The sequence below is a fragment of the Brienomyrus brachyistius genome, chromosome 15 (assembly GCF_023856365.1).
Source record: "Brienomyrus brachyistius isolate T26 chromosome 15, BBRACH_0.4, whole genome shotgun sequence".
NCBI lineage: Eukaryota > Metazoa > Chordata > Actinopteri > Osteoglossiformes > Mormyridae > Brienomyrus > Brienomyrus brachyistius.
In genome coordinates this window covers 10,575,572-10,596,220 of record NC_064547.1, presented here as the reverse complement: position 1 = coordinate 10,596,220, position 20,649 = coordinate 10,575,572, and positions in this window count along the sequence as shown.

Below are 20,649 nucleotides of genomic sequence, written 5' to 3'. Positions count from 1 at the left end.
TAAAGAAGATTAAAGAGGAAAAAAAAATCTCGACTGCTGTCGGCGAAGCTGTTAATGTGCTCTGGGTAATTGAACCAGTGTTGAAGTATTTTATTGGGGTTATGTTTTACTACAGTATCATCAGCTTGGCAGTGTTTACACACAGCAAGAACAAGTGCCCTCATTGGGGGAGCCGCTGAATTGACGGGCTGTCCGGATTTGTCCTAATCCCTTTGGTCCACATTTGTATAGAAAACACAAGATTTCCTTTTCTGTAATTACCTCTTTTAATTCTGCACACCCCACCATGCCAAGACTGGAAATACCCAGATTTGGGGTCACACTGGGATCCGAATGGCAGAGATTGGGGGAAGCTTGAGAATTTTAGGCCGCGACTTGAGTAGCAAAGAAATAGTTTGTCTGAGATGGAGTAGCCTGCATGAGGATGATAAAAAGGCGAGGAATTAAACATGTCAGTTTTAGGCCGGGCTGTGACGCTGCCGAGAGTCGCCCTGCTTCCCGTACGGGCCACTGCCAGCCCCACCATTGTGCTCTCCACTGCGCTCCGGCCCTGCCGCCGCTGCCGGGGGAAACACCACGCTGAATTAAAACTTTGTCCTGAAACTCGCTGGCAGTGTAGGCAATCTTTGCAACGTGCAAGTGCGAAGAAAAGGCCCCGCGCTCAAAGCCGGGCCAAAACCCCAAAAGTTCTCTCAACCGTTACATTCCCGCCTGAGCGTCCTTATCCGGACGCTCCGAGCGTATCTGGCCAGCTGCATCCTGGTACCTGGCAATGGTCTGTGTTGATTCTTTTGCCCGGCTTGCAGAAAAACACAAGACTAACACCATAACTCGGCTGGGTGATGCAGAACTGGGCTGAACAAAGTGTGTCTTGATTATAATGGAACTCTAAACCCACTGTGTGTGAAAGACATTTCGCAGCGTAACACTATGATTTGAGACTTTAAAAAGCACAACATAGCAGCATAACAGCAGCACTGCGATTAGCACAGACAGCTAAACAAAGACAACAAGGAAAGCATGTTCGAGCATTTGTTTATGCAACATTGATAACAATTATGAATATCTGATGCCTACTTATATAGCAGCATAACATCTGCCAAGTGTCTGAAATGATCAGCTGCTGTCTGTCCTAATCCCCTAGTGAAGACTTTATAGTGAGTGAGTGACTGAGTGGACATTTCGAACACAGCCCAAGTTTGTTTTGTTTCATATTGGTATTCATGTATGATTGATCAAACTGTAGTTTTCGATCAGTGGTCAGCCAATCAACGAGTGGATTCAGTATTCTTGGACACCAGAGTCTTTCTGAAGTATCCTGACCTAATTTCCGGCTCCTTGAAATTCGGTATTAGTAATGCATGATGCTTCGTCTGTAGTCTGCTGAAGTTTTGTTTTAAGTAAGCATAAGCATATAAAGAAATTGTAGGCATCCATAGATATAAGTTTGAGTTAAAGTGTGGCAGATTTTGAGCAATAAATCTTGGCTAGCTAAATATTGATGTGATAAGAGATAATTGTGCACAGTTTTTGAGATGTACCTGGTCATTTTCTTCATTTGAGGCAGTTCTTAATGCTGAGTATTACAGGTGAGATAGGAAACCTGGAGTGTTTTTTTCAATACAATATAAGTAATTTTCCCAGTACATTATCGGTCTTTAATTGTCTTACACAGATGCATCTGCTCTTTTCTTGAAGCCTTCGAATACTAGTCATCAGTGCTCTCTGTATTCCTGCAAGTGGGTCTGCATTGCAACGCTAAAATACTGAACAAATACAGTACTTAGATACACTTTCTATAATCTACATAAAAGCATAATCTCATCCTCGAGAGGAGGGAAAATGATCTAATTTTCTTTTTAATTCATCCACTATCCCTCTTCCCAGCCTGGGCTCTCATCCTCTCCCATTGTGGCCTTCTTTCACCCACACCTGTTTGAACGACACAGATGTGTATCCAGTGAGATAAGAAACCAAAATAATTTTAGAAAGGAAAGAAACAATTAAAGATAATTTCACCAGTGGGGGGGGAAATAAGACCATCTGCAGTGTGTAAAACATCAGTGAAAAAGGCTTTGGGAGTCTGCGTATATCTCCTGAAATGCGCAGCTTTTGATCACGAGCAGATGCACCATGCAAAGCGAGGCTTCGCTCACTGGTTATTCCTCCACAGCTGCTTAAAACTCGCGTGGGATTTGTTGCCTTTCAGTTTCATTAGGATTTACTGTAATTTTCCAATAATTATTTGTATTATTGCAAATACAAGGGGTTCCAATCCTGGAAAAAATTTAATTGATTAAACTTTTAAGGATTTTTTTTCTAATCCTTGGTCATCAGACTATTGGGAACCCTTAATGTATGCCGTATATATGCATTATCTTGATGCTGTGTATAGGGTATGGGTGTACGCTTTCTTCGATCCTATAAAAAACGAGCGCTACAAAGCGGAACAGTCACGGTTCTTGTAGTCTGCATTTCCGCGACGTGTAGTCAAATTTCTGCGGAGGGGCACGTCAGGGGTGCATGGCTAGGCCATACTTATGGTGTGGATTGACGTAGAAGTATAAATCAGCCTCTGCAAAGACCTTTAAAGCTGAGAACTGAGAATCCTGACATGAATGAGTTGAAAACTCAGGTTTCAAGTAAGGTAAATAAATACATACAGTGGAAACCGCATATAATTATCACGGTATATGGATCAAAAAGTTTGGGACAGAATCATTCCTGTGCACATACTGTTTAATTTGCTTACAGTAATCAAATAGTCCACTTACAGTGTTCACTTTGGTTGTTTTAGTTTGCAGGGTAGATACACATCTGAAAATAAGTGACAGGTCAGTATGGCAGCCTGTATTATTCTGTCGTAATTCAGACATTCTAGTCAAAGTTGCACCCCTTTATGAGTAATTTCTGTTGATGTTGGTAGAGTGACAGATATATATAGTGGCTCAGGGCAGCAATGTGACCCCACACCTTCATTGTTAGGGTGTGTGTGTGTGTGTGTGTTTGAATGTGAATTAGGTTAATATTACATTGTGAGGGACATGAAAAATGCCAAAAAAAAAGAAAAATGCCAAAAATCCCGTATTTTGTTTGCTTACTTATGGTTAAGGTTAGGGCTGGGTAGTGGTTAAGGTCATCATGTTGGGATTAGTTTTCCCCATAGAAATGAATGGAGAGTCCCAACAAAGATATAATTACAAACCTTATGTGTGTGTTTTGTATATATTACATTGTGGGTCCCTACAACGGGAAACTCAATTTTATAAAATTATGTAACTGCTTGAAAAAACTAATTCCTCGGCACCCATCGCCATTTGGACATGTTATTATGATGATAATTTAGGTGCTCAGAAGCGTCCTTATGCACCGTAGATAACTTGATATATCTGTTGCATTTTAATTGTAAATTGATGCATGGTATTTAGCATTATTGAGCATTACATATATATATATATATATATATAAAATGTATGAGTTTGCATATACGTTTATAAGAAATATCAGGTTATTGAAGAGTGAATTAGACCTGATTTAAGTGTTATACAAGCGTATTAGTATTTATACAGAGACATTGGCTCATTCTTGATTTTTGTCTTCATGAGGAATCCGGGAAACAGTTAATAGCTAGCTCATCTGTTGTGATGTGTCTCTTCTTGTTCATGCTTGTGATGCCATCCCTTATAATGTTTTCTCTATGATAGTGGGTGGGACACCAATATGGAAAGTTTAACCGACACTGATATATTTTTCTCTAGTATTGCCGATACCGATAACAGCCTACCTTCTCAACCCCTTGCAGACGGTGTAGGGAGGGGAGTAAACTTACTGAGCTAGCTGGCACGGAATAGCAAAATGACATTACATCATTTTTCTTTTCGCGGGCCAGATTTAATAATAAATTATGCCGTGGGCCTATACTTTGGTGAATGAAAGACCAAACCCCTTGTCTTCCGCTACAGAAAGTGCCTGACAGTTGTATCTTTAACTCAAGTTCTGTGAGGTAGTGCCTATCTTCACATAGGAGGTGGATCTTCTGACACAAATTTGGTTGTTGTAAACAACAATATGTCATCATCTATTATTTGCTAGTTTCGTACGCTATGTGACCTTGATATGCTGCCTTTGAGTAGCGTTTTTTAGTTCTCATATTGCTATTGAAGATTTAATGCCTTGTAGTTTTGCTAATTCATTAGTTGAAAAGAGCAAAAGTATATAATAAGGTCAAGAACCGGGAAGTGACTGGCTATTTTCTTGTAAACTGGATTCAGTGGGAGGGATTTCTTTTTGCATTTAATGCTCTACTTATTTGAAATGCATAGTGAGATATTACATTAAGCCAAAGCCTTAAACATACAATTACCATTTGAATAACACACCCTGAATATTCCCTCATAAAAAGTATTATTTGCCGTTCAATCTATAACTCTAGCTAGATTAGTAAATTTGGGGATTACAGACCATTTAAGACTAGAAACCCATTAAAATGCCTGTCTTCTAGCACTGCATTTACCTGATACATTTCATACAGATTTTTTTTTTATCAAGCAGCTCAATTTTGATTTTCAGCTATTCAGAATTATGAAAATCTTAGATTATGATCATTTCCATAAAATCCAGGGAATATGATGTTCTGATATCTCAGGTTATCACTGGTTTGGTGCTTGTGGCGACTTTCTCCCAGATGGGCCCTGATTGCAGTGTGCTTCTATGTGGCACGTTTGCTGGGTTCTAAAACAGACTAAGTGTTAAATTTATTGCATGTCAATTTCAGCCCTTCCCCAGAAATTTCTGCATGTTTAACGAGAGAGTTATACATAAAGGCACACTGCTTAGACAGCTAGACTAACTCACAATCCTTTTTGGACTCATGGGATGAGGTGCAGAAGGCATTTTTCTGGAAGTCAGCGTCTTATTGTATAATGTACTGTAGTTTTTTTGCCTTTTCATTCTATGTAATGCCCACAGATGCCTTGTGACTTGATAAGTTTTGATATTATTGTCTGTCTCTTTGACTTTTCAGCCCTGTTTTTCTCTGCCAGTTTTTTTTTTTTTTTTGGTGTGTTTGCCATACGCTGTCATAATTTTCAAGGTTGTTTTTGATATTAAATGATTATACGGTTTTCGTGATGGTGCACCTGCATTTCAGACACTTAAGGTCAGTTTCCTCATGTTTCCTTGAAACCTCGCCTATCAAAGTGCCAATTGTCAGACCTTGTCCACAGCTGACACATTCTGTTAAATTGCCATTCAGACTAATACTGCTTGCCTTTGTAGCTGTGTTTGTAATTGTAGTTTAATTACTTCAAAGTTTAAGCTTCTTCATGTGGTGTTTCTGTTATTTTGGTGACCCCCTGATTGGAACCGTAAAGCCTTCAGTTTGTAAAATTAATTACACACAGTGAAGGAACACACATGATAAATGCAGAGGCAAATAATTCAGGTCCAGAGACTAAAAGTCCAGACAATGATTTTGTTTCATCCAAGCAGTTGAAAATAAAGAGTCACACTAACAGAGTACTCAGCTGGTTAGCTGAAAAAAAATCTTGGTCTGGACTTTTACTCTCTGGATCTGAACTGCTCATCACTGGATAAATGACAAAGTAGTATGCAGTGTTGTTGGGAAATAATCTATTGAAGAGTTACTTTCAGTTCTCTTCTGTCACTGGTGTAATACGTGCAGGAGTGCCCTTTTACTCTTTTTACTCATCTGTGATAAGGGCGTAGATTTGGGTATGGATGACAGGGATATGTCCCTACCAATGCTGTGGGAGTATCATGTGTGTTTGAGGGGGGGGGGGGGGGTAGGGAGGCAGGGGGACAGGGGCTGATTTGGTCCCTATCAATGTTGAAACCAAAGTTAGGGCCTTGGTCTGTGGGGGGCAGTTTCTCCACTCACTTGGTAGCTTGGAGGAGTTTCCACCATTGCAGATATCTTAGCAGTGCCAGCCTTTCCATTTCCGTCCGCATGCAGGGGGTCTTTGGTTTCATCGTATTTCTTGCCATGTGCTCTGATTACAGCGTCGTTTTTAGCGCAAGTCCACAAACGCTTAATCAAGAGGAGCTAATCAATAACTCAGTGACCTCAAAAACGCCGCCATGCTCACAAACTGTGTGGTAACACGTCCAAGAGGCCTGCAGTGCTGTGATGTTTTCAGCAGTGGGGCTCAACAGGCTCCCGACGTGGCAGTGCTCAAGAAATCGTTCATCTGTAGCCAGAAGCAGAAGGACTGTGCATTCGATATGCCTGGCCGAGGCGGATAGGACGGCCGCTGGCTCCCATTTCAAGGGTGAAATCTATTGAAGTGAGGGTGTAAAATGGAGTTTGTTGAGGTAGTCACTTTGTTTTCATGCTGGCTTTACTAACTTAGGCCCCTACCTTATTCTCTCTGTCCTACCTTATCGCTATCCTATTATTCCCCCAGAATGGGAAACAAATTATCAGTTACCAAAATTTTTCCCACCTAGGATGAAATAGCTTTGAAAATAAGTTATATAACCAATACAGAGACTATCTATAAATATGATATTAAAATTGTTGGCAATTTAAGATTCCAGTTAATTGGTGTTTTAACCGGTGTGCTGTCAGTGTAATTATATGGATGATTTCTAACTAATTTTTATGACACTTCACTTAGGCTATGTGCTGTGCTGAGATGTCTGAGGTATTTAAGCACCACTGAAAGTTATTCACTGGGAAAGTTGGAACCAGCTGAAAGTTGGTCATCATATTAAAGACCTTAAAAAATCCACTGTAGCCTGCCTGTTTCTTAACTCAAGCATCTGTTTCTTAATTAACAATCACGCTACACCACCAGCAGTCTTTCTGAATGTGAATTTGAAGACTGAATGAAAATTTACCCTAGGAATCCTTTGGTGTCTCATTATAGAAATGATGTCACAGCTGGAATACCTCATAAATGAATGACATTAAAATCAGCAGCTGTGAGGGTTAGCAACAGCCCTAGCTACTAAGCAATGCTATATGTAATAAGTAGAAATAATAGTCACAGAATCTGTTCTTGCAAATACAGTTTATTATTTTTGTAACAATTAGGTATTTATGCAATAAAAAGCACATTTCCTATCCTGTAGAAATACGTTCTGTCTATAAATCAGTGTACAATGTAGAATTAAAAAGAAATAATTAAAACATTTTCCTAAAGAAAGTATCCAGAACCTTTTATGTTAAATTGGCTACCCTGCCTGATAATGTTTCCTTTTGTTATTTTCCCATAAGTGAATGTGTATTTAACCTTGGGGAGGAAAAAATCAGATCTGAGGAATCAAATGGGGGTTACGTCTGAAAGAAAAAAATCGCGAGAATCTGTCAAATTTCAGGCCCTCTTAAGGATTTCATTAACGGAGGCTTTGGTCATGTCACTGCGTCGAGACACACCCATCTCTTCTAGAACATTACCAAATGCACTAATTTCTGTGGCAAGCTTGATGTTTATTGTGAGGCCGAAATTGAAAATGGTCGGTAATGGAGTGTGCCTCAATCCTGGAGCAATTCTACCACTGAATGAGTCGCCTCTTTTCAATGGCATCGACTCGGGGGGGGGGCTTTGTATGCCTCCTACCTAATCAGCCCTCAGCGTGACCCTGCATCCAGCCACCCTCCTGGATTAATGAGAGAATCCTTGGCTCAAACAATTATTCGACCTGAAATGGCTGTCCATTTTACTCTGAAAATTAAAGAATGTCAAATTAATTTCTCTCCTGACTCCCAGCATGTTCTAGAGCACCTCTTATTCCTGATCCCTGCCCTGTAGACTCTAATTCTGTAAATGTTTTTTTTTTTTCTTCATCTTCTCCATGATGTCATGTACAGTCTCACACTTCGCTGTGTTTTGCATCCCTGCAGTCAGGTGCAATGGACTGAAGGCTATGTTCTGTAATCTATAAAAAGTATATATATTTGCAAGTCCACTTTATGTAGCACTGATAAGTTTTGCAATTTTATGATGACAGTGTTTTAACGAAGGCGCTGGATGACACTCAAACATATTTCAATGGATAAACTTATTTTTGTTCAGAAATTGCCTTGTGCATGGATATATAATATGCCTTTTTGTAATCATTGCTTTTTAAAAAAGGAAAAGGTAAAAGAGTCACCCAATAAAACAGCTGCAGGGAAATAAATAGTTCCACCATGATATGGAGTGGATTCTTTGCTAGTCTATGACTATATAAAGCTTCTTCTGGTGTCCAGAAGGGGGCACCCTCCCATGTTGGAAATGACAGTTTAGGGACGCACATGGTGCCCTGCAGTAATGGAGTGATTCTCAGTCAATCACAAATACAAAGGTCTTGTCAATGCTGACATAAGATAATTGCCGTTATTGTTCAGATTCACCTTATCCTCCTTGTGGGGCAAGACCATAGCAGTTTCGGAATCTTTTTAATTTCTCCAGTCACTTAAAATGCAGGAGAATACTATCGCAGTACCATTTTAAGCCTGCCTAACACACATTTACTTTTACTTTTTTAGGAGTTGTCTTTAAATTCTTCGGGTCTTGGCACCAGTTTTAGACATTAAAAGAACGAATGTGGTTGTGGTAATAATGTTTGTTCGTTCGTTTTCAAAATAACTTGAGAAGATTGAGTCAGTGCTGTGTACAGAAATGTGTTTAGTGAAATGGTCAGGGTCCTTGTAAGGAAGAATGTGAGATATAAAGACAGAGAGGGAAGGAAATGCATTACCATGGAAACAGTTTCAATTTCATCTCGGCAAGGGCAAATAATTACCAGTGTTCACATGTACACCTGAAGGCCCTCTCTTTGCTGCCTGCAGCCTGTTTCACTAACAAAACCATGCCTCAGTGTCATCTGCAGGGTTTATTTGTGCACAGTTTATTAAATACTGTTTTTTTTAAGTTGTAGGCATAATTTATCACCCCCTTTAATATATGTCTTAGCCGTATCACTTCTGAATGATTTGCTTGCAAAGTGGCCAGAAATGTGTAGCAGGAAAATGAATACAGTAAATACCAAGAGGCCAGAAAACTTTCCCTGAGGCTGCCATGGGTTAGAACTGCCCATATTTAACACTCAGCGATACAGAATGCTCTGTACAAACTAGAGTCAACATATTAATGAGAACCACCTTCCCGCAAATTAATCTGTCTGTGCAAGGCTGCCATATTGTTTTGAAAGGCCCAGCCCATTGAATTGGACTACTGCATATGCACAGCGATTTTTTGCAGGTATGTATTAAATAGTGCAGTACTGCTTGTTTCAAAGGGATGTGCCTGTATAACTGTTTTAACACAATGTGCACAGCACTCTCTCTGCTTGGATGTATAAACAAAAAGAAGTTGAACCAATGGCCAGTGTGGGACAGTTATGTTCCCTGGAATATTCCCATGCCTTTCTATGTCCGTCACTAGAGTAATGCTAAAAGTGCTCTTATGGACTGGGCCCCTGTTACCAGATGAGCTTTAAGCTGCTCTGAGGAAACTTCATGCTTGCAGTTTTGTAGCTGTGTCGGAGTGCAAAGCAGTAAATTAACAAGAGCTAGCTCCACTCTGTAAGGGCTGGAATTTTTTCCCTGAAAGATTCATTCTTCTGAGGTTCCTTCAGTGTCCTTTGAATGACAGTCACAAGACTCATTTAACTATTGTGTTAACACAAATAAATAAAACAACTAAAGAAAACAGCCAAATATAGCTATGGATTTCCAAAATGCAAATTGTTTATACTGAATTAAGAGTTAAGTAGACTCCAAAAACCGCATAAAATTCTTCAGACCTTTGTTTTAAAACGAGACCATTTAATTTGGTAAATGCTGTGTTTCAATCTCTGTGTCACTGCAGCTTAATTTAAGGGCCACTCTAGAACTGCTCACTATTCAAAAGTCATTCAGAAAAAGTCATGGCGAGTACCATTTTAAACACGACGCAGAGTAAAAGCACCATTTTATGTTAATGGCCTGCCAAAGTCTTATTATCTAAATTTAATTTAAAATAAAGCTGGGCAGAAATGTAACTTATGTGGTAACAAATTAAAATGCTAACGACGAAGGTATTTTAAGTGCCCATTATTTCAATTATCTCATCAGCTTTTGAAATTTCAAAGTATAATTAACAACAGTGCTCTCATATGTTGTGTACGGGGCATGTTGAACTGGAGGCCATAGATGATTCTGCCGATCACATCTGTTAAAAGTGGATCTGAGTGTGAAAATGGCAGCGGTAATGTGGCTTTTATCACATGGACACACGAATCGCCTCCATTCAATCTAAATATCCCCTTAATCGGAATGTTTCATTTTGATTTCGGTTCTAGCGGTGACTGTTTGAACCCTGTTCCTATGTGACTTTGTGCTGTTACTCTCAGAGCCATATATATTTTTAAATACAAAATAAGTGGGCTTATAGCACTAAGGTAAAATGGTTGATGCGGGGGTTTATTTCCGGGCAAACGTTTTTATGTATTATATCTTCGGTATATCAAACATGCCTGATGAGTAAAATAGAGGAATCCATGCTTCATTTGAGACGCTTTTGAAACATTTCTTGTGTTTGTTTATATGTTTGAAGAAATGTTTTGTACATGTGAACTGGTATGAAACATATCAAATGTAAAAACATGAAAATCTGGCTCCCAGTAAATAAACTGACAGAGAGGAAACGCTTGTAGTCGGCTCGCATCCGTCCAGCCGACCATAATCAGCAAACAAACAAATTATTTATACTACATATACAGTGTGCGTGTCTATACATATAAATATATATTTATATAACTGCGTATCGTGTTCAGGCTCAGACGTTTTGTCCCCTCCGATCTTCCTCATTTATAAACACAGTGTGTCATGTTGAGTCGCCATGGCGCTTTTCCCCTCAGTGCCAGAGATGGCCGCCTGGTCAACCAAAGAGAGAGACGGCCGCCTGGGTCACATGACCAGCGGGGGGTTCCTTCGTTATATTGCTGAAACAATGGCGTGTTCATGCCTTCGCTAATTGTTATTCTGAGAATGTACCAATTTGTTATATCCAAAATGACAGTTAGCCTGGGCCTCAAGTGGGGCAGTATGCCAGACAGCACCGGCAAGTAAAAGGGGCCCTTTCATTGGGGACAGTGGGACAGGAGTGACCCTGCTGCAAATGAGGAGGGCTTGGGGGGGGGTTGTACCGTATTCCTGGCTTGATCACTCAAAGTGAGTCACATATTCAGTGCCACCCGCAGTTGCTGAGCAAACTCACAGCCGAAACGTTTCACCCTGTAAATGAACTATACTGATAAATGTACAGACATTTCTGAATGTATGCAGTGCACATTATTTAATTCTACTTAATGTTGTGCTTATTTTCTGAAACTAGCAGTAAGTAAACACAGGGGAGTTCTCAGCAGTCTGTTATTGACGGGGTGGGGTGGTTGTGATGACGGGGAGCTGGATTTTATATTGATTCCATGTGGGCTGTTGCTCGGACATGTATAATTGTGAAAAAGTTAGGCAGGCATTTCCTTTCTTTGGCAGCTATTGAGTTCCAGGTTATTTGCCGTCTTGTGAATACGGTCTCCTTGAATGAGGAGCTTCGCTCTGTATTGACTTTCTCATATATGTCTGTATTGTCCCTCGAATGTGGGTGACATCGGGGAGGGGTCACGTCGATGGCGAGCATCCGAGGACGTGCATTGTGAAGTTTGCCTGGTGCACTGGAGGTGACGGGGCAGGGAGGAGGCTGCTGGAACTGTCTGCCTATGAGTTATTCTTATTTTATATAGGCCTGGGCGATCTTCAGCTGGAACACGATTACCAGATCTCATTCTGAACCTAGTTTATTTCAATCGCAGTGTGATAATGTTATTTTGCATTATTTTAAGAAGAGTAATGTATATTACAGGATATACTGCAGTGGAACCAAAGTATGAGCACTATGATTAACTGAGTCATGTGTAATAGGTGATACTAATACACTGTACATAGATGGGGTTTAGCAAAGGAAAGATGGAAAATCATATCCAAGATTCAGAGATTCAGCTTAACTATGTATTTCTGCTTTCATTAATATTTTAAATCCTTTAAAAAACATTAAACATAATAAAATCACACCTTCACATTCTGCATGTGTTCTCATTTTTGTCCCCGTAGTGCAAAAAGAGAAGCTGAAGCAAAGAGCTATTTAAATACTCTCTTTTGTATATAAACTCTTGTATTCACGAAACCATTTGAAACCTTGAATTTCTGGATCGTTGAATGCTGCATGTGCTTGGAAGTGTAATGGGATTTGTGGGGATGAATATATGCTGTTCATGAGATAAATATATGCGGGAAGATATTGACAATATAAGTTTAATTAACAACAGGACACGTCAGAATAAGACTAAATCTCTTTTACTTGTATGTTTTCAACAAGTAGCAAATGCTTTACAGAATCCACTGAAGTAATATACACTCATATTAATAGGTACACCTTGCTCCATGTTGACATGATAGCATCATACAGTTGCTGCAGATTTGTCTGCTGTTGTCTTCATGATGCAAATCTCCCGTTCAGCCACATCCCAGTCTATTGGATTGACTGACTGTGGAGGCCATTTGAGTACAGTGAACTCATTGTCATGTTAAAAAAGAAACAGAACAGTCTGAGATGGTTGTGACATAGCAAGTTATCCTGCTGGAAGTAGCCATTAGGAGCTAGGTACACTGTGGCAACAATACTCAGGTAGGCTGTAGCATTTAAACAATGCTGAATTAGTACTAAGGAGCCCAAAGTGTCCAAGGAAATGTCCCACACATCATTACACCACTATGAGCCTGAATTGTTGATATTAGGCAGGATGGATCCATGTTTTCATGTTGTTATGCCAAGTTCTGACCCTACTATCCGAATGTCACAATTGAAATCAAAACTTATCTGAACAGGCAACGTTTTTCCAATCTCCATCCATTTTTGATGAGCCCATGCCCACTGTAGCCTCAGTTTCATGTTCATAGCTGACAGGAGTGGCACTTGATGTGGTCTTCTGCTGCTCTAGCCTATCTGCTGCAAGGTTGACGTGTTGTGCGTTCATAGATGCTCTTCTGCATACCTTGGTTGTAATGAGTGGTTATTTGAGTTACTGTTGCCTTTCAACAGCTTGAACCAGTCTGGCCATTCTTCTCTAACTTTTGTCACTAACAAGGCATGTTCACATAGAACCACTGCTCGCTGGTTGTTTTTTTCTTTTCCAGCAATTTTTTCTGTAAAGAGATGGTTACAGTTGCAGTTTCTGCAGTACTCATACTACTCCTTCTGGCACCAACACCCATGTCAAACTCACTTAAATCACCTTTTTTCCCCCATTCTGGTGTTTGATGTGCACATTAGCTGAAGCTCCTGACCTGGATCTGCATAATGTTACTCATTGTCTTGCTGACATTTGATTGGCTGATTAGATATTTGCTTCAACAAGCAGTGGAACGTTTGAACTTAATAATGTTGCCAGTGACTGTATATTAGCATGTTAAAGTTAATTAAGCAATTTAACTGGTATGTTTTTAATGAGAAAATTAGGGGTGTAACAATGCATCAATTTATATCGATGTATTGATTCAACGGTGAACGATCCGATGCATCAACGTGACCACATAAATGTCGAAGCAAGTGTTTTTTTTTCGATTAAGGGGATATTTAGATTGAATGGAGGCGATTCCTGTGTTACATTATTGTTTCCACTCCGAGGTATACATGGTCTACACCAGGGGTGCCCAATATGTCAATCGCAATCTACTGGTTGATCACAAAGGTAGTGTGGGTAGATGGTATGGCAAAAAAATAGGGGATGGATGACGGGTTCTACCACACCAGCTGCTGCAAATCTCTAGCAAGCGACCGAGTCGCCTACTTAACCTCCAATTCATTTCTACTAAACTTAAGAAAGGGTATAAAAATGAATGGGGGAGCTGGACCAAATAAGAAGCCAAAAACCTGCCACTTCCATACAGAATGGGAGGAGGACTTTCCGCAATGTCATATTCGAAGTGCGTTTGCCTCATCTCTCAGTCTACCGTTGCTATTCCGAAGAAGGGAAATGTGGAGGAGCGGCATTTTCAGACTGTTCATAAAAACTACAATATTAACTTCCCTCCGAAAAGTGAGTTGAGAAAGAGAAAGGTGAAGGAACTAAAATCCCAATTCAATTAAAAAATATTTAATTTATCCCAAAGGGAAATTAATGATAATAATAGCAATAATAATAAATAATAGTAATATTAAGGAATACATAAATATAGGTTTTGCATTTTTATAGTAGGTAGACCATTTTGACTTGGTCATTTATAAGTAGCTTGCAAGCTATAGCGTACCTTCAGAGCGTGTGTTTAGTATTTAATTTTTCTTGAAAAAACATCTTAAAGAAGATTACTAATATACTTGTTTCACCACAGAAGTCAGTGATGTTAATCTTCCTCATTCTGTCCATGCAATGTTTTTTATTTTTACCTTATTGCACTTTATTTACCTTGTTTTATGGAACATACTTGACTGCACTAGATTCTCTTTACAGTTCCAAATAAAATATGATAAAACGCTAATTTTATGCCTTTTTTAATTCATTGAAATGTAAATGATTGTGTGAAATTTCATCATTTCGACTACTAACTCCAGTACCGAACTGAATTGTATCGTATCGTATTGTATCGTGGGAATTTCCGAGGTATCAAAAAAATCGTTGGCTTAAGCATTGGCTTAAGAAATTGATATTGTATCGTATCGCAGAGGAAAGCTGTGATTTACACCCCTTGAAATAATGTTCAAGAACATTAAATGAAAAATGAATGTAGTTACTGAAACTTGACAGATGAACTATAGTCCAGACAGATACTACATACTACATACTATACTGCAGTATTGGGGTGGAGTTCCTTACATAACATGCTACGGTGGGTGAGGCTAAGGCCTAGATGTTTTCTGGTAACTATACACCACTGGTTGATTTAGTTGGCATATTTAGTGATTTAGTGGCAGTCAGAAGTCTCCTAGCAATGCTGAACGCGTTGTGTCATGGTGAAGACGGCAACCTCAGAGGCAGCATGGTCAGAGAAAGATGACACACAGCATGAGGCATGTGTGAGTGCATGCGGCCTGCTCTGGGGACGGACACTGCTCTAATGACAACCTGCAGGGGTCAGTGCTGAGTCACTGGCCTGACCTATGACACACTGGAGCTCATTCATATGCTCTGGCCTTGTCTGTGAGGCCTCTGAGTGCCGGGCTGAGTGATGGACATTGTTTGTGCGATTGGTGACTAACCCAGGACACCCCGCCACGGCAGCGACCAGCTTCACCCCAGTGCATTTGCTGGGCTTAAATTACTTGGCACAAATTTTTTCATAGGCCAATAATTGTATTGTCAGGAAAGCAAAAGTAAACAAAGGAAACATTAAGAATATGTTGAAGACCTTATTTCAGTTTGCTGGTGCATTTTACAGAGCATTTAATATCTAGTTATAAACAACAGTACAGACGCTCCTCTACTTACAAATGAGATACGTTCCGAACAACTGTTCGTAACTTGAAATGTTCGTAAGTCGTTATTCAACATCATTTTAAGGGTATACGCAGGTAAAAAAAAACTAGGATGCTGGGAGTACGCACGCTACACTGCTGCGCGGTGAGAGTAGCGGCCAGAAATCGTACTCGGCCGAATTGGTGCGCAGAAGAAAAAATGTATGTTGTGGACAGGAAACGGGAGCCCAAGGAACACAATTTGGACTTACAGTCCTCTTTGTTTGTACGTCTGAAAGTTCATAAGTTGAAAGTTCGTAAGTAGAGGAGTGTCTGTATAAAAAGTAAAAAGCTAAAAATATGATTGTTTTAATGATAAATTTAGTACTTGATTTGCTAATATGTTAATGTTTTTAATGTTAATTGTTAATGCTTTTTAATAACTTTTGTGTATAAAGGACCTCTGATGTGTGTGTTAATTTCGAGGGCCTTGTAGTAAGCATTCTGGCCTGTGGATCAGTACCTGCTGGTCACTGAGGTGTATTTACACCCCCGTCCCCGGTTTGTCCTGGGGCAGGTCGGCCTGTAGACTGGCAGAACAGCGTGTGCCCCCTGTGCCCCCCGCACTCCTCCTACCCTCATGAGCAATAACATCTTACTTTACATGATAAACAGACAAAGGTCAGCGGGTGCAGGAACAGGCCTCATAACTCGCGGCTGAAGGCCGTGTTGGTCAGACACGGTGACCACGGGGGGCCAGGGGCCAGGGTCTGGGGCCGTCGTGGGCGGCCAAGCGTAGTGGCTGAATCACCCTGCCAGAAACTGTAGCGGTTTGAGGCACTGGGGCCCGGACATCTATAACCTCCCACTTAGACACCGTCACCCCGTTACAAGCCACAAAAAGAAAGACCCTGACCGGCACATTTTTAACCGATTCCTTTGGCAACACTCAGAAATTAAGAAAAATAGATAAAACTGGTCGCTTATCATTGCTAAGTAAACACATGCGTAACAATAAGTAGGAGACCTCAGCCTGCCTTACATCACAAGCTGGTTTGTTTTTCCTCTTCCATCTATGCATTAATAGCAGTTTTTGTTCTGGGGCCACCGTAATGAAACTTCACCAAATGGATGGATCTGAAGTAACGGAGGTATACGATGCAGCAACAAGGCAGTTATGTGACATTCGAATGAAGAAGTATATAGTAAATGCAAATACATAGTAGTTCCTGTGCATTGTCACATAGCAGGATGTACAGACAGTTATGCCATATACACACACGTCATTGGCTGCCACATTAGGTGGGAACGTGAATCACCAATGCCCAGCGTTTCCGGCTAGTCACTTAGCTATTTTGCTGGTTTAAGTTGTTATGGTACAGTGTCATTTTATGCACTAGATACAAATCAAGAAAAATGGATGTGATACCTTGATAAAACAACTACAAAATTAGCTTTATTCGGTATTATTTAATGCCACAGGGTGAGCCATGCAGGTCATAAACATTTGGTAACACTTTACATTAACTGCACCTTCATAATGCCCTTATAATGCATTCGTAGAACATTTATAAGCAGCATGTACGTATACCATATTGTGTTGTGGTTTATAATATTACATTTAATTGTATTGAGTGCAGGTATAACTGTATATAGAAAAGCCTGTATAAATGTGTCTGCTGTAGTCCAATACAATACATTAATTGCTAGTACAATTATAGTGGGATTTCTGTACCTGCACTATATTGCAAGGCTTCTGTGACAGTGACGTGTGTGTGCCGTGTTGAGTCTTTCTTTAGCAAAATGCCGTACCATGCTCCAAGGCTGGGGTGCGCCCCCTCACCCTTTAGCACCTTCAGTTTGGTGGTGCTGAGGCCACTGTGCTTGTGGGACTTGCATGCAGTAGGAAGACCATTCACAATTACAGTTAAAGAAGCTTATGAATGAACTTGGAGGCAATTGTATAATATTCGTATGTAAACAGTAGTAACATCCATGTTATTGTATGTCTCACCTATGCAGATGGAATGTAAGGGTTAGGGCTGAGAAAAAAGGCATTTTTATAATGTAACAGAATCATCATTCGAATATTAATTCAAATATTAATTATTCAGTTATACTACATGACTAGCCCATAGTTGCACAGTAGCCCAAGCTTGTGTGCAACCTATGATGTTAACATACTACTGCGAGGAAAATGACGATGAGTCAATAATAGCAAATACATTTTATTTGTCTACAGAACAGGAGCACCACCCAACAGGTGGCAGCTTATTCTCAGTTTATCTCTACATAACTATAACTAACTAATAAGAAATTAGCAACTAGTTATAGCATCTGCAACAAGTTGAACAAAGCAGCAACAATAACAAAAAGTCTTTTAAATTGTGGTGTGAAATTAAAATTTCAGATTATTGACAGACTGTTAACATAAGCTTATTTGCATAAAATAACTTAAACCTTAAACGACATCATGCAGCTAAATACAGCTTTGGTTTACGCTACATCTAACATTAAAGTTATATCCAGACTGCACTTTTCCGGTTTCCTGGAGTCACTATATTGTCATTTGTCCTTGTGATTCACACATGGCCTCACTAGTTTCTCACTAAGCTTTTCTGGCCAGCTGAATATATTCATGGAATCTTCGTCCCATTGCAAATTCCTTATCCTAGTTAAGTGACAAGAGCCATTAGACAAACTAAATATGACTAATAGTAGCCCACATAAATCTTTTAAAAATTAAATGTGGGTTTTTGCTATCAATTATTTAAAGATAAAAATTTGAATTTTATTTCAGATGACAAAGTTTTACCTCCTAGGCCCTGGTAAAGGTGCACAATTAGGTCTTAGGGCATGAAATTTATTTGCAATTTTATAAAAAAAAAAAATCTTTATAAAAAATTTAATTAAAATTACATGTTTGTGTCAATTCATATTCATTAGTTAATACTGATGCTTTGTCTTATATTGAAGGAAACCTAAATCTGACACTGAAATATTGTTCTGTTTGGTGAGAACCAACTGGAACAAACTGTCATGTGCGTGAAGTTGGGCTTTAAGGCCGTGTAAACATTCCTCCATACATACAAATGTTTTTTAATAAGCCAGCTATGGTTAAATAAATGCCCAGCCGAAGGCAGCCCAGGTTAAGGCCAACCAAAGTATTTATTTATTGCAGCAAATCAGGAAAATCATCTACTCACAGATCAAAAGATCAGTGGATTGCTAAATTTAACATGTTTGGTTATTTATGTGAATATTGTGAAATGTGCAGTTCCTGTAATCTGTAAATTGTGAATGAAATTGTCGTTCATACCATATTAATGCAATAATTCAGTGGATAAAATATTCATTATTGAGAGTAGTTCAGTGTAGTGCAATATTTCTTCATTAGACATTTATAATTATTAGTCATTTATGCAAATCCTTGAAAATAATGGCATGCTGAAATGCAATCTGGAATATGAAAGACTGTGTGTTGAAGAAAGTAGATGTTAAATGGCAATAATCTTAAAACAAGGAGAATAAATGAGGCCGATGTCCTCACCCCATGCTCAACACCTCTCTGCAGCGTCCTTTGTGCGCCTCTAGGATATATTCTGCCGGAAGCCGCTAATATATATTAAAAGTGCACTTATAATTACTTCCCTGCATGCAATATAAATGTTGACCAATTATTAGTGTGGAGGAGATGTGCTTTTCTGCAGGACGGGCTTCACAATGTGGGAACGCGGCATCTGCTGAAGACGCGGCGAGCGGCGAATGTAATTTCACTGCTGGGTCGCTTTTGTGCGGCCGCGGCTGCGGTGGAGGCGAGGCAAAGGAGCGCCGAGTCGGCAGGTGCATGCCGCCGAATTACCATCCGCAATTTGCATTTTCATCTGCTAAGAAGCATGCCATTATCATATCAAAGGGACTCGCGGTAGAATCGGGCTCTCGGAGGCACAGCACAGCCTCAATTTGAGCAATTAATGCAAGATGAAGACACTTCTCCGAGCTGCCAGGGCTGGCTGCATCCAGGTGCATTGTTCAGGCCTGGGGAAGATGGGCCTCGCCTGAAGAAAAACGCACAAATTGCCGCGCGCCGTCCACCTCGCGCAGCCCGAGCTTAGCAGAAGGACAAAATGGCTTCGAGTGGTACTCACTCTTTCATTTCATCCCTTGTTCCCTGAAGCTGCTCTCGCTTTCCTGTGAGGCTCACAATGCAATACAGTAGCAGACTGAGTGACATAGTGTTTATATAATACGTAATTTAGCGCGTTTCAGCGTCGTGTATAGGCCTAATTATGACATATTATGTCTCACTTACGGAGCCCTTCCTCTTACGCCGGAGAATAATGCCGAAGTGTTGTCATCGCTCAACACAAACACGCGTGTCTCGGGTGATTTTTCATGTCGCGTGCAGGGCTACGTATCACGTGTCAGCTTATTGTTGCTGATTGTCAAATTTATCCATTTGTTTTTTGTGATGGTCCCAAAATTCACAAGGTGCTTCTGCAGCAGTGGGGTCCTTGTTCGTGTTCAATTAGGGGCCATTACTGTATCTCTTCTGCCTGTTTAGAAGCGGTCTGTCATTTAGCTTTTGAGGAAGTCTTTTTTTTTTGAGTTGCTCTGGAGCACTCAGCGTTTTCTTTGGGGCTACTTACAAGACGCTATTCGTCACAGCTGCTCTGTGCGATTTCCATTCCTTCCTGGCCGTTGCGTGTCTGCCAAGTGCCTCTGAGTGCTGCTCGCATTGACAGCGCCCGTTGCCAGATCGCATCCTTATTCCCGCGACAGTCAGCTGTTGCCCGCCAGCCCTGAATGCGTCTGACGGAGTGTTTTGTTTGGATTCCCTGGCAAAGCTGTCAGCACAGGATAAAATGTCTTGGTAATAAATGGCTTTGTCTGTCCATTCATGTCTCGGTGTATCAGGGTTTATGAGGCATAAATAAGGGTTTCTTGTGTAGTATCACAAGGCTGCTACATGAAGAGATATGCCTTCTGGCAGTGCCTTTAAGGGCCTGCTGCCTTTCTGGCCATCAGAAGCGTTATATATCGTCTTCACTGATGTGATATTTCATACTGTTTCAATGCAGGTGATGATTATAATCCCACAGTGGATGGCATAGATCTTTACATTTACAAGCACGAACATCCAAGCCTGCCGAGTGCATCGCGGAGGATGTTAAGAATATCAAAAGGGAAACGGCTCTCTTTGGCTGTTCCGCGG